The sequence below is a fragment of the Chiloscyllium plagiosum genome, chromosome 12, assembly GCF_004010195.1.
Source record: "Chiloscyllium plagiosum isolate BGI_BamShark_2017 chromosome 12, ASM401019v2, whole genome shotgun sequence".
Taxonomy (NCBI): Eukaryota; Metazoa; Chordata; class Chondrichthyes; order Orectolobiformes; family Hemiscylliidae; genus Chiloscyllium; species Chiloscyllium plagiosum.
This window is the reverse complement of record NC_057721.1, coordinates 71,344,284-71,356,820: the sequence shown is the minus strand read 5'-3', so window position 1 is coordinate 71,356,820 and position 12,537 is coordinate 71,344,284. Positions and strand designations below refer to the sequence as shown.

Sequence of the window (12,537 nt, the reverse complement as noted above, 5' to 3'; positions counted from 1 at the left end):
TAATAATATTGGGATTCTGTGATTTGTTGTTTCAAGTGATTTGTTTAATGACTTTCACAGGCTTCATACAAAGGCACTTACAGCAGAGATAGATGTCATATGACTATGGCAAACTAACCACTATGCTAAGGATGTTTGAATTTCCAGGCATGGATCACTGCTGACTGGGTGTCAAGGCTGCAGCCTTGTCCTTCGGTTACTCACAACTGCCTTGCATTCAGGGTAAAATGCAGCGGCATTTCACTCTTGGAAAGTGACCTCGGCAGGTCAGACAGCATACGTGAAAAAGTTACATCCCTGAAGCGTTAGCTATATATCTTTGTCCATAGCTGTTGAGTGTTTCCAGCATTTCCAGCTTTTAGTGATGAATTTAAAGGGTTACGGAGATAGGGCTGGAGAATGGGGCTAGCTGGGTAGCTCTTTTGGGAGCCAGTACAGGCAGGATGGATATAATCACCTCCTTCTGTACGATAAAGTTCTCTGATCCTCTAATTCAATGAAGCTCGTCCAGATTTCGTATTTCTCTGGGTTACGGTCTTGTCATCTCCACTTTGGCCACTAGATAGCACTGTTGTTACAATAAAGCATCAGTTGTGTCCTCCCAAAACCTTGGCGCAAGTTTATGGGAAACGCAGACATCGAGGCACTTAGCATCTGCTTTCTTTTCGCCTCTATGGGTGCAGTTGTGGCTCCAGTGTCTTCTCCATTGTCCACGAGCACACCTCTGGTGCATACCACCTCATGCAGGGCAGTAGCCTGACTGAAGAAACATAGGGAGTAAGTTAGTCAATGGATACCACAATTGTAGACTGCATACTCTAACCGAACATCCTGTTCACATCAACACTAATCCAGCAGTGGGAAGGATCCACACCAGGACTGCTTAAAGTGAGTTTCAACCATCCGCTTAGATTAGTTGTTGAGTTCATCAAAATGTTTGCTGGTGCTTTCAATGCTTTCAAGTAGCGAAAAGTTCCTTGCAGAGAGTGACACTTGCAGTTGAACTTTTCCCAACTCTCAAGGACTTTGCATGAGCTGTAGTCTCCTCGAGAGTGGTGCAGTAGTTTGCCCCGACCTTGGCCTACAGCAGAGAGAGCGAGAGGATGGGGGAGAGAAGGGTTCTATATCTGGACAGAATCTTCAGGTAACAATCCTCCTACCACAGAACAAAGAACAACAGTGTGTGTCAGCTGTGATTCACTCAGAATACATCTCAAGGGGATTTACCTGTAATTAATGAGTTATACTTGGAAATGAGCATAGTGGTTGTCTTGGGGCTCCATTTGGACCAGTATGACCCATTCACAAGCTTTATTAGATAGTCCTGCTGGAATCACCCTGAAAGCTGGACTACAGAAGCATGGGAAATCAGTGTAGGAGTAGTCTATCCAACCCCTCCAGCTTGCTCCTTTATTCCAAACAATCCCAAGGGGAGAAGCTCTTGATTAGTAAGAGGATCGAGGGTGATGGGTAGAAGGCAGGAGAATGGGGTGGAGAAATACATCAGGAGTGATCAAATGGTGGATCAAACTCGATGGGCTGAATGGCCTTATCCTGCTGCTTTGTTTTAAGGTCTTAGAGTTGATCTTTGACTGAATGTCACTTTTCCTGCACACTCCCCATATCCCTTGATTCCTTCAGAGACTAAGTATCTGTCTAAAGTATATTCTTGTTGGAGGCTCAGTAGCATAGAATTGACAATATTCTCAATGCTTTGAATTTTAAAAATACCCTCTTATCTCCGTCCTTGGAGACAGTAAGGACTACAGATGCTGGAAGCCAGAGTTAATAGGTGTGCGGCTGGAAAAGCACAACAGGCCAGACAGCATCTGAGGAGTTGGAAAGACAATGTTTCGGGGTTTCAGAGTGAAACGTCGACTTTCCTACTCTTTGGATGCCATCTGACCTGCTGTGCCCTCCCAGCCTCACATCTATTGGCCCTTATCTCAGTCCTAACTGACCGGCCTCATCCTGAGGCTATGGCCCCTGTCATCTGTAGATTCTCCAATTTTGGGGAAAAACTTCTCAATACCCGTTCGATCAAATCCCTTCAGAATTCTCCATTATTCAATGAAACCACTTCTTGTTCCTGTAAAGCCCAGAGCATATGAACTCAATTTACTCATCATGGAACAACTGTTCAACACCAGAGACAGAATTACTTTGTGGTGCTGCCTCCAATACCAATATTTTGTTTCTTAACTGCCAGACACAAAGATGCTCCCTGTATTCCAGGTGCAGTTTCACAAAAGCCACAACAAGGAATAGAAAGACTCTATTCTTATAATCTGGGCCTTTTGCAAGAAAAGCAAATATACTCTATACTGTGTTATTTGTTTGCATAACCGCCCTGCAAACTGTTTATGTTCCATGCCTGAGTACACCCAAGTTCTTGTGAATATCAACGTATCTGTGTTACACCCCTTTCACGAGAAATGTTCCGCTTTCCTATTGTCTGGACCGAAATGAATAACCTCATACTTCCCCAAATTATGTTCCACCTGCCTCTTGTTAACCTGCCTGGACAGCAAAACAGTCAATGGACCCAAAACGCTGACTCTGCTTTCTCTCTGCAGATGGTACCAGACCTGCTGGGTTTCTCTGGCAATTTCTGCGTTTACAACAGATTTACCGCATCTGCATTTCTCTCTTTCATGTCTAGCAGAATTAAAGCAGATCTACTGGTTCCTATTTATTTACCCGACTGGTTACACCTCCTGGAAACTGCAATAAATTTGACAATCATGATTTGCTTTCTGTAAAACTATACTGACATTGCCTGATCAGACAATGACTTTCGAGGTGCATTGTTAAAAGAAACTTTCTTGATAATAGATACCAGCATTTCTCATAGACTGATGCCTTTCATAGAGTCATACAGATGTACAACAGAAACAGACCCTTCGGTCCAACTCTTCCATACCGACCAGATATCCTAACCTAATGTAGTCCCATTTGCCAGCACTTGGCCCATATCCCTCTAAACCCTTCAGATGTCTTTTAAATGTTGCAATTGTACCAGCCTCCACCACATCCTCTGGCAGCTCATTCCATACACGTACCACCTTCTGCATGAAATAGTTGCCCCTTAGGTCCCTTTTATATCTTTCCCCTCTCACCTTAAACCTATGCCCTCTAGTTCTGGATTCCCTCATCCCAGGGAAAATAATTTGTCTATTTATCAGATCCATGTCCCTCATGATTTTATAAACCTCTATAAGGTCACCCCTCAGCCTCCGACCCTCCAGGGAAAACAGCCCCAGCCTGTTCAGTGTCTCCATATAGCTCAAATCCTCCAACCATGGCAACATCCTTGTAAATCGTTTCTAACCCTTTCAAGTTTCTCAACATCTTTCCGATAGGGTGGAGACCAGAATTGCACGGAATATTCCAACAGTGGCTTAACCAATGTCCCGGACAGCCTCAACATGACCTCCTATCTCCTGTACTCAATACTCTGACCAATAAAGAAAAGCATACCAAACGCCTTCTTCACTATCCTATCTACCTGCGACGCCACTTTTAAGGAGCTATGAACCTGCATTCCAAGATTTCTTTGTTCAGCAGCACTCCCTAGGACCTTACCTTTTCTGTACTTTTCCAACTTTTTGATACCCGTTGTTGGTTTTGAAAGCACTTCCAATTCTCAGACTTAGTATTATTGTTTGCAAACATTGTAAGGTTCCTTGTTCCATCATATAGTTATCTATAATTTTCTTTTCCCACAAAGATTTAATCTAACTTGCTGAGCTTTTGCTTTTCAATGGGATGTGTTTTTGGTAAACAATTTTAAGTTGTTTCTTTAAGTATTTCACACTATTTCCTTAACACCATATCTTTAAGTCTATCCACCCACCCACTCTTAGCTGACTCTCTCGTTACACCTATGAAACTGGCCTTTGTTTCATTAATTTTAAAGATTCATGCTTGTGTGTCATGTTGCCCCTTGTCAACCCAGGCCTGGATTTAGCCACATCTTGCTGCATTTGGTGAAAACTTACAAATTACCAGGTTATAGTCCAACAGGTTTATTTGGAAGCACTAGCATTCGGAGCGCTGCTCCTTCATCAGGTAGTTGTGGAGCAGAATCATAAGACACAGAATTTTTAGCAAAAGATTACAGTGTGGTGTAACTGAAATGACAAATTGAAAAAGACCTGGATTGTTTGTTAAGTCTCTCATTTTTTAGAATAACCATGTTAGTTTCAGTTCTTTCATATGTAAATCCCAGAACTTTTTTAAAAGTTGCATTCTCAAATGAACTTTAACAATCGGTGCCATGTCAGCTCAGATAATGTATTGAAGGTGTGAGGTTACAGTCTGCCTGTCTGTGCCCCAGTGTTCAGACTGATTCTATTTCTAAAAAAGGGATTTACAGAATCTTGCATGGATTCATGCAGTTTCTGAGCAAAAACAAAGTGTAATTCTGCAAGTACAAATTCACCCTACAAACTTATATGTGTGTGTGTGTGGGTGTGTGTGTGTGTGTGTGTGGGGGGGGGTTGGGAGAGTGTATGGTGCAGTGGGGTCACCTGTAGTATGACATGAACCCAAGGTCCCGGTTGAGGCCATCCCCATGGGTACTGAATTTGGCTATCAGCCTCTGCTTGGCCACTTTTCGTTGTTGCCTGTCCAGAAGTCAGCCTTGGAGGATGATCACCCGAAGGTCTGAGGCAGAATGTCCCCGATCGCTGAAGTTTTCACCGACTGAGAGGGAACACTCTTGCCTGGTGATTGTTGTGTGGTGTCCATTTATCTGCTGTCATAGCGTCTGCTCAGTCTCACCAATATACCATGTCTCAGGGCATCCTTGCCTGCGGCGAATGAGACAGACAATGTTGGCCAAGTCACACGAGTACCTGCTGCATACATGGTGGGAGGTGTCCCCACGTGTAATGATGGTATCCGTGTTGACATTCTGACATGTCTTGCAGCATCTACTGTGACAGGATTGTATGGTGTTGTCCTGGAAGCCAGGCAGTTTGCTAAGAACAATGATCTGTTTAAGGTTTGATGGTCATTTAAAGGCGAGAAGTAGAAGCATGGGGAAGGTCTTGGCGAGGTGCTCATCCTCATCGATAATGTGTTGCAGGCTGTGATGAACATGGCGTAGTTTCTCAGATGCTGGGAAGTTCTGAACAATGAAGGGTACCCTGTCAGCTGTAGCTCATGTCTGTCTCCTGAGGACGTCATTACGGTTTCTCGCTGTGGCACATCGGAACTGGCGGTCAATGAGTTGAGCATCGTACCTCGTTCTTATCAGGGCATCCTTGAGTACTTCCAAGTGCCCATCACATTTCTCCTCATCTGAACAGATCCTGTGTATGCGTAGGGCTTGTCTGTAGGGGATGGCTGCATTAATATGTTCCGGGTGGAAGCTGGAGAAGTGTAACATTGTGAGGCAAATGGATGAATGGACACCGTACGACAATCAATTATCAGGAGTGTTCCCTCCCAGTTGGGGGACACTTCAGCGGTCTGGGACATTCAGCCTCGGACCTTCGGGTGACTATCTTACAAGACGGACTTCTGGACAGGCAACAACACAGAGTGGCCAAGCAGAAGCTGATCGCCAAACTCAGTACTCACGGGGCTGGCCTCAACTGGGACCTTGAGTTCATTTCACACTACAGGTGACCCCATTGCGCCATACACACACACACACACACGTGTTTGTGGGGTGAATTTGTACCTGCAGAAATACATTTTATTTTGCTCAGAAACTGCATGAATCCATGTAAGATTCTATAAATCTCCTTTTTAAAAATAGAATCAGTCTGAACATTGGCACTCAGACGTACAGACTTTAACCTCACAACTTGATGCATTACTGAGCTGACATGGCACCGATTGTTAAAGTTCACTTGAGAATGTAACTTTAAAAAAAGTTCTGGGATTTAAATTGAAAGAACTGAAACCAACATGGTCATTCTAAACGGTGAGAGACATAACAAACAATCCAGGTCTTTTTCAATCTGTCATTTCAGTTGCATCACACTGCAAACGTTTGCTATAAATTCTGTGTCTTACAACCTTATGCTCCGAACCACCTGTTGAAGGAGCAGTGTTCTGAAACTATAACCTGGTGTGTGATTTTTAACTTTGTCCACCCCAAATCATTGCTGCATTTGGACATGGGGTGCTCCAGTACCTGAGGAATCGCGAGTGGTACTGCGTACTGTGTAGTTGTCATCAAGCATCCCAACATGTGGCCTCATGATTGAAAGAATATACAACACTGTCCCTGCTCTTCCTTAAAGATTTACAAGGATGTTGCTGAGATTGGAGGGTTTGAGCTCTGGTGAGAGGTTGAATAGTTTTGCGCTGTTTTCCCTGAAGTGTCGAAGACTGAGGGGTGACTTTATAGAAGTTTATGAAATCATGAGGTGCATGGACAGGGTGAATAGCCAAGTCCTTTTGCCCAGGGTAGGGGAGTCCAAAACTAGAGGGGATAGGTTTAAGGTGAGAGGGGCAAGATTTAAAAGGGACCTGAGGGCCAACGTTTTCACGGGTAGTGCGTTTATAGAGTGAGCTCCCAGAATAGGTGGTGGAGGTAGGTACAATTACAAGATTTAAAAGGAATTTGGATGGGTGTATGAATAGGAAGGGTTTAGAGGCATATGGGACAAATGCTGGCAAATGGGACTGAATCAGTTTAGGATATCTGGTCAGAATGGATGAATTTGACCAAAGGGTCTCTTTCTGTGCTGTGTAAATCTTTGACTGTATGTTAACCGCAACTGTAAGATCTCCCCGAAAGATCGAGTGAGAGACACATGAAAGAGAATACACAGCTGGCTCTTGGTGTCAAAGCAAGTTATGGTTTTGCCCTTTGGGCTGGTTGGCTCATGGGTGTCTGACACCACTGGCTTGTGGTGAAGGGAGGAACTGGGAAATTAATGGTGCAACTCACACCAGCTTGCAGCTGGAAATCAGAAGATTGCCGGTTGACGAGGAATGGAATGTGAAAAGGAATTGGTCAGTACACACCATCAGCTTCCATACTTTCAGTCCCACTGCAGGTTCCAGGACTGATCACTCAGTGGAGAGACTATCAGGATAAGGATCATAAGGATACATTGGGCCTCATTACTAATGAAGAGCTTTTGCCCGAAATGTCGATTCTCCTGCTCCTCAGATGCTGCCTGAGCTGCTGTGCTTTTCCAGCACCACACTCTCGACTCTGATCGCCAGCATCTGCAGTCCTCACCTTCGCCTCATAAGGATACATTGCAAGTTAGTACCAATGGGAATGGTTCTTGGGGTGTTGCTGAATTCTTCACAGCAGCTTATCAATCACAAACATTTCAATGATAACAAATATTTTCAATTCTTTTTATTGAAGTCTGACAATGCTACAAGCCGACTCTTAATCATGCATCTCAGCAGCAAATCAACACACAGCTATTGCTCATAACCTGTAACACCAATTTACTCCCAGTGTTTGTATATTTCATGAAAGTAATATCACAACAATGTGTTTAAATAACATGCCTTTCACAGTCTACTTGCTGCGTATTCAATCGGTAAGTGTGGGTGTGAAGTTTGCAACAATGCTATATGTGTGAGACAACAAGGGTGAGGGATGTGAGGGTTCAACATGAGATCTGATTGATAGAGATTGTCAGCAGCTCAGTGATGGTGTGACATATTGTGCAGTGTGAGAGGCTAGTTTCTCTTTTCTATTTTAATTCATCCATGCGACACAGGCATCCAAGACTGGGCCAGCATTTATTACCTAACTATGGTTGCCGTTGAGAAGGTGGTGGTTAGATTACTTACTTAGATTAGATTAGATTACTTACAGTGTGGAAACAGGCCCTTCGGCCCAACAAGTCCACACCGACCCGCCGAAGCGCAACCCACCCATTCCCCTACATATACCCCTTTTATCTAACACTACGGGCAATTTAGCATGGCCAATTCACCTGACCTGCACATCTTTGGACTGTGGGAGGAAACCGGAGCACCTGGAGGAAATCCACACAGACATGGGGAGAATGTGCAAACTCCACACAGTCAGTCGCCTGAGTCAGGAATTGAACCCGGGTCTCTGTGAGGCAGCAATGCTAACCACTGTGCCACCGTGCCGCCCACTGGTGACCTGCCTTCTTAAACCATTGCAGATCTTGAAGTAAGGGGAAGTGTCCTTAAGAACTGACTTCCAGGATTCTGACCAAGCAACCATCAAGGGATAGCGATATAGTTCCAAGTCAAGACGGTAAGTTTCTTGGAGGGGACATTGCAGGTGGCGGTGTCCTTGTCCACCTAGGCGGTAGGAGTCGCGGGTTTGGAAGATGCTGAGAAGGTAGCCTCAATGGAGTACTGCAGTGCATCTTGAGGATGGTACACACTGCTACTATAAAGTGCCAGTGATGAATAGAGTAAATATTGCTCTTGGTGAATGGGATGCCAATTAAATGGGACGCTTTATGTCAAACATCTTGAGTGTTTGTTGGAGCTACACACATTCAGCCAAGTGGGGAGTATTCCATCATATTCCTGACTTGTATCTTGATGACGGTAGACAGATTTCAGGAGTTGAGTTAGTTGTTGCAAGATTCCTAGTCTCTGACCTGCTTTTGCAACTATCATATTTATGTAGAGTCGTAGAGTCATGGAGATGTACAGCACGGAAACAGACGCTTCGGTCTAACTGGTCCATACCGACCAGATATCGCAACCAAATCTAATTCCACCTGCCAGCACCCGGCCCATATCCCTCCAAACCCTTCCTATTCATATACCCATCCAAATGCCTCTTAAATGTTGCAATTGTACCAGCCTCCACCACATCCTCTGGAAGCTCATTCCATACACGTACCACCCTCTGCATGAAATAGTTGCCCCTTAGGTCTCTTTTATATCTTTCCCCTCTCACCCTAAACCTACACCCTCTAGTTCTGGACTCCCCCACCCCAGGGAAAAGACTTTGGCTATTTACCCCATCCATCCCCCTCATGATTTTATAAACCTCTATAAGGTCACCCCTCAGCCTCCGATGCTCCAGGGAAAACAGCCCCAGCCTGTTCAGCCTCTCCCTGTAGCTCAGATCCTCCAACCCTGGCAACCGCCGGACCCTCACCATCGTCCACTCACCACCCACAGCCTGAAACGTATCGCAGTCCACACATCACCCCCATTCTGACACTCACTGCCATCCACACACCGCCCCCAGCTGGACACTCACCGCCGACCACGAACCGTCCGTAGCCTGACCCTCAACGCCATCCACCCACAGCCTCCAGCCTGACCCCAGCCTGTTCAGCCTCTCCCTATAGCTCAAATCCTCCAACCCTGGCAACATCTTTGTAAATCTTTTCTGAACCCTTTCAGGTTTCACAACATCCTTCCGATAGGGTGGAGACCAGAATTGCATGCAATATTCCAACAGTGGCCTAATCAATACCCTGTACAGCCTTAACATAACCTCCCAACTCCTGTACTCAATACTCTGACCAATCAAGGAGCTATGAACCTGCACTCCAAGGTCTCTTTGTTCAGCAACACTCCCTAGGACCTTACCATTAAGTGTATAAGTCATGCTAAGATTTACTTTCTCAAGATGCAGCACCTCGCATTTATCTGAATTAAACTCCATCTGCCACTACTCAGCCCATTGGCCATCTGGTCCAGATCCTGTTGTAATCTGAGGTTACCCTCTTCGCTGTCCACTACACCTCCAATTTTGGTGTCATCTGCAAACTTACTAACTGTACCTCTTGTGCTCGCATCTAAATCATTTATGTAAATGACAAAAAGTAGTGGACTCAGTGCCGATCCTTGTGGCACTCTACTGGTCATAGGCCTCCAGTCTAAAAAACAACCCTCCACCACCACCCTCTATCTTCTACCTTTGAGTCAGTTCTGTATCCAAATGGCTAGTTCTCCCTGTATTCCATGAGATCTAACCTTGCTAATTAGTCTCCCATGTCGAACACCTTACTGAAGTCCATATAGATCACATCTACTGCTCTGCCCTCATCAATCTTCTTTGTTATTTCTTCAAAAAACTCAATCAAGTTTGTGAGACATGATTTCCCATGCACAAAGCCATGTTGACTATCCTTACTCAGTCCTTGCCTTTCCAAATACATGTACATTCTGTCCCTCAGGATTCCCTCTAACAACTTGTCCACCACTGAGGTCAGGCTCACCGGTCTATAGTTCCCTGGCTTGTCTTTGCCGCCCTTCATAAACAGTGGCACCACGTTTGCCAACCTCCAGTCTTCCGGCACCTCACCTGTGACTGTCGATGATGCAAATATCTCAGCAAGAGGCCCAGCAATCACTTCTCTAACTTCCCACAGAGTTATTCCATTTCAATTACTAGGCAATGTTAACCTGCCAAATGTTATTAATGGGGGATTGAGTCATGCCAATAGATGATGGTAAGATTCTCTTTTATTAGAGATGATCATTGCCTGGCACCAGCGTGGCATCAATGCTACTTACCACTTTTCCACCCAATCCTAGATGTTGTCCAGGTTTGACTGCATATGGACATGGAGTGTTTCCATATCAGAGGTGTTGTTTCTACTGACCATTGTGTAAAATTCAGTGAGCATGCATCACTTTTGACCTCATGATGGAGGCAAGGTCATTGATGAAGCAGCTGAAGATGGTTGGGCCAAGACATTACCTTGAGGAATTCCTACAGAGATGTCCTGGCACTCAGATGACTGACCTCCAACAATAACAGCAACTATCTTTCTTTGCATCAGGCTTGACTCCAACCAGCAACGTGTTATCCCCAATTCCCAATGAATCGGTTTTCCTGGGGCTCACTGAAGCCACATTTGGTCAGATGTTGCCTTAATGTCAAGTGCAGTCACTGACGTTAACTCCGAACTTCAGCTCTTTTGACCAAGTTTGGCAAAAGCTACAATGAGGTCAGGAGCTGAGTTGCCGTGGCGAAACCCAAACTGGACAACACTGAGCAGGTCATCACTGATAGGTCATCATTGAGCAGGTCATTACTGAGCAAGTCTTACTTAGTAGCACAGTCAATGTCCCTTTCCATGCGTGATGTTTGAAAGTAGACTGATGGATCTGTAATTGGCTAAGTCAGATTTGTTCTGCCTTTGTGTCAGGATACCCCTGACCAATCTGCGACATGTTGAGGTACACGTCAATGTTGTGACTGCACTGAAACAAATTGGCTTGGGGTGCAGCATGTTTGAGTAAAAAGGTATTTGTCACAAAAGTCAGAATGTCATCAGAGTCCACAGCCTTTGCAAGATTCTGGGTCTGTACTCCATAAGACCATAAGACATAGGAGTGGAAGTAAGGCCATTTGGCCCATCGAGTCCACTCCGCCATTCAATCATGGCTGAATGGCATTTCAACTCCACTTACCCGCATTCTCCCCGTAGCCTTTAATTCCTTGTGACATCAAGAGCCATTTGGCCCATCGAGTCCACTCCGCCATTCAATCATGGCTGAATGGCATTTCAACTCCACTTACCCGCATTCTCCCCGTAGCCTTTAATTCCTTGTGACATCAAGAGTTTATCAATCTCTGCCTTGAAGACATTTAGTGTCCCGGCCTCCACTGCACTCTGCGGCAATGAATTCCACAGGCCCACCACTCTCTGGCTGAAGAAATGTCTCCGCATTTCTGTTCTGAATCGACCCCCTCTAATTCTAAGGCTGTGTTCACGGGTCCTAGTTTCCTCGCCTAGCGGAAACAATTTCCTAGCGTCCACCCTCTCCAAGCTATTGATTATATATTTGCAATACTCAAACAGTTTGCCATTCATCTTTCCATCATAGTTTGAGTAACATTGCCCTGGATCATAAACGTGTTGTTTTAGCAGATTAAAGTAACTAGCCTGACTTGTTCCTAAAACTGACCCTGACCCAGTGTGAGACCGATATCATCGGCCATCTCACCAACCTGGTTATATTTAACATTTGTTGTGAGCAGTGGAAGAGTGGGACTAGAAAAGGAAACAGTGAACCAAAAGCCGGGGAACTATAGACGGGTGAGCCTGACGTCAGTGGTGGGTAAGTTGTTGGAGGGGATTCTGAGGGATAGCATTTACATACATTTGGGAAGGCAAGGGCTGATCGGGGTAGACAACATGGCTTTCTGCATGGGAAATCATGTCTCAGAAAATCGGTTGAGTTTTTTGAAGAGGTGACAAAGAAGATTGATCAAGGCAGTTTGGTAGATATTGTCTATATGGACCTCAGCAAGGTGTTCATTTAAAGAACAAAGAGCAAAGAAAATTTACAGCCCAGGAACAGGCCCTCCAGCCCTCCAAGCCTGAGCCGATCCAAATGTACTGTCTAAATCTGTCGGTCAATTCCTAAGCATATGTACCCCTCTGCTCCCACCTACTCATGCATCTGTCCAGACTCTTCTTAAATGAATCTACCGTGTCTGCCTCTACCACCTCTGCTAGCAACACGTTCAAAATGCCCACCACCCTCTATGTGAAGCACTTACCGTTTGTATCCCCCTTAAACTTTCCATCTCTCATCTTGAATGCACGACCTCTCGTTACTGAATCCTTCACCCTGGGAAAAAGC

General features: G+C 45.0%; 1 long non-coding RNA gene across 1 annotated transcript in view; it reads right to left on the bottom strand.

The window, feature by feature from the left end:
- Positions 1-305: 305 nt before the first annotated feature.
- Positions 306-12,537, bottom strand: part of LOC122555581 — a 26,818-nt gene continuing 14,586 nt past the window's right edge. The window contains exon 3 of the long non-coding RNA XR_006313311.1: positions 306-760. This is a non-coding gene — a long non-coding RNA (uncharacterized LOC122555581). The remainder of the gene's footprint in view (positions 761-12,537) is intronic.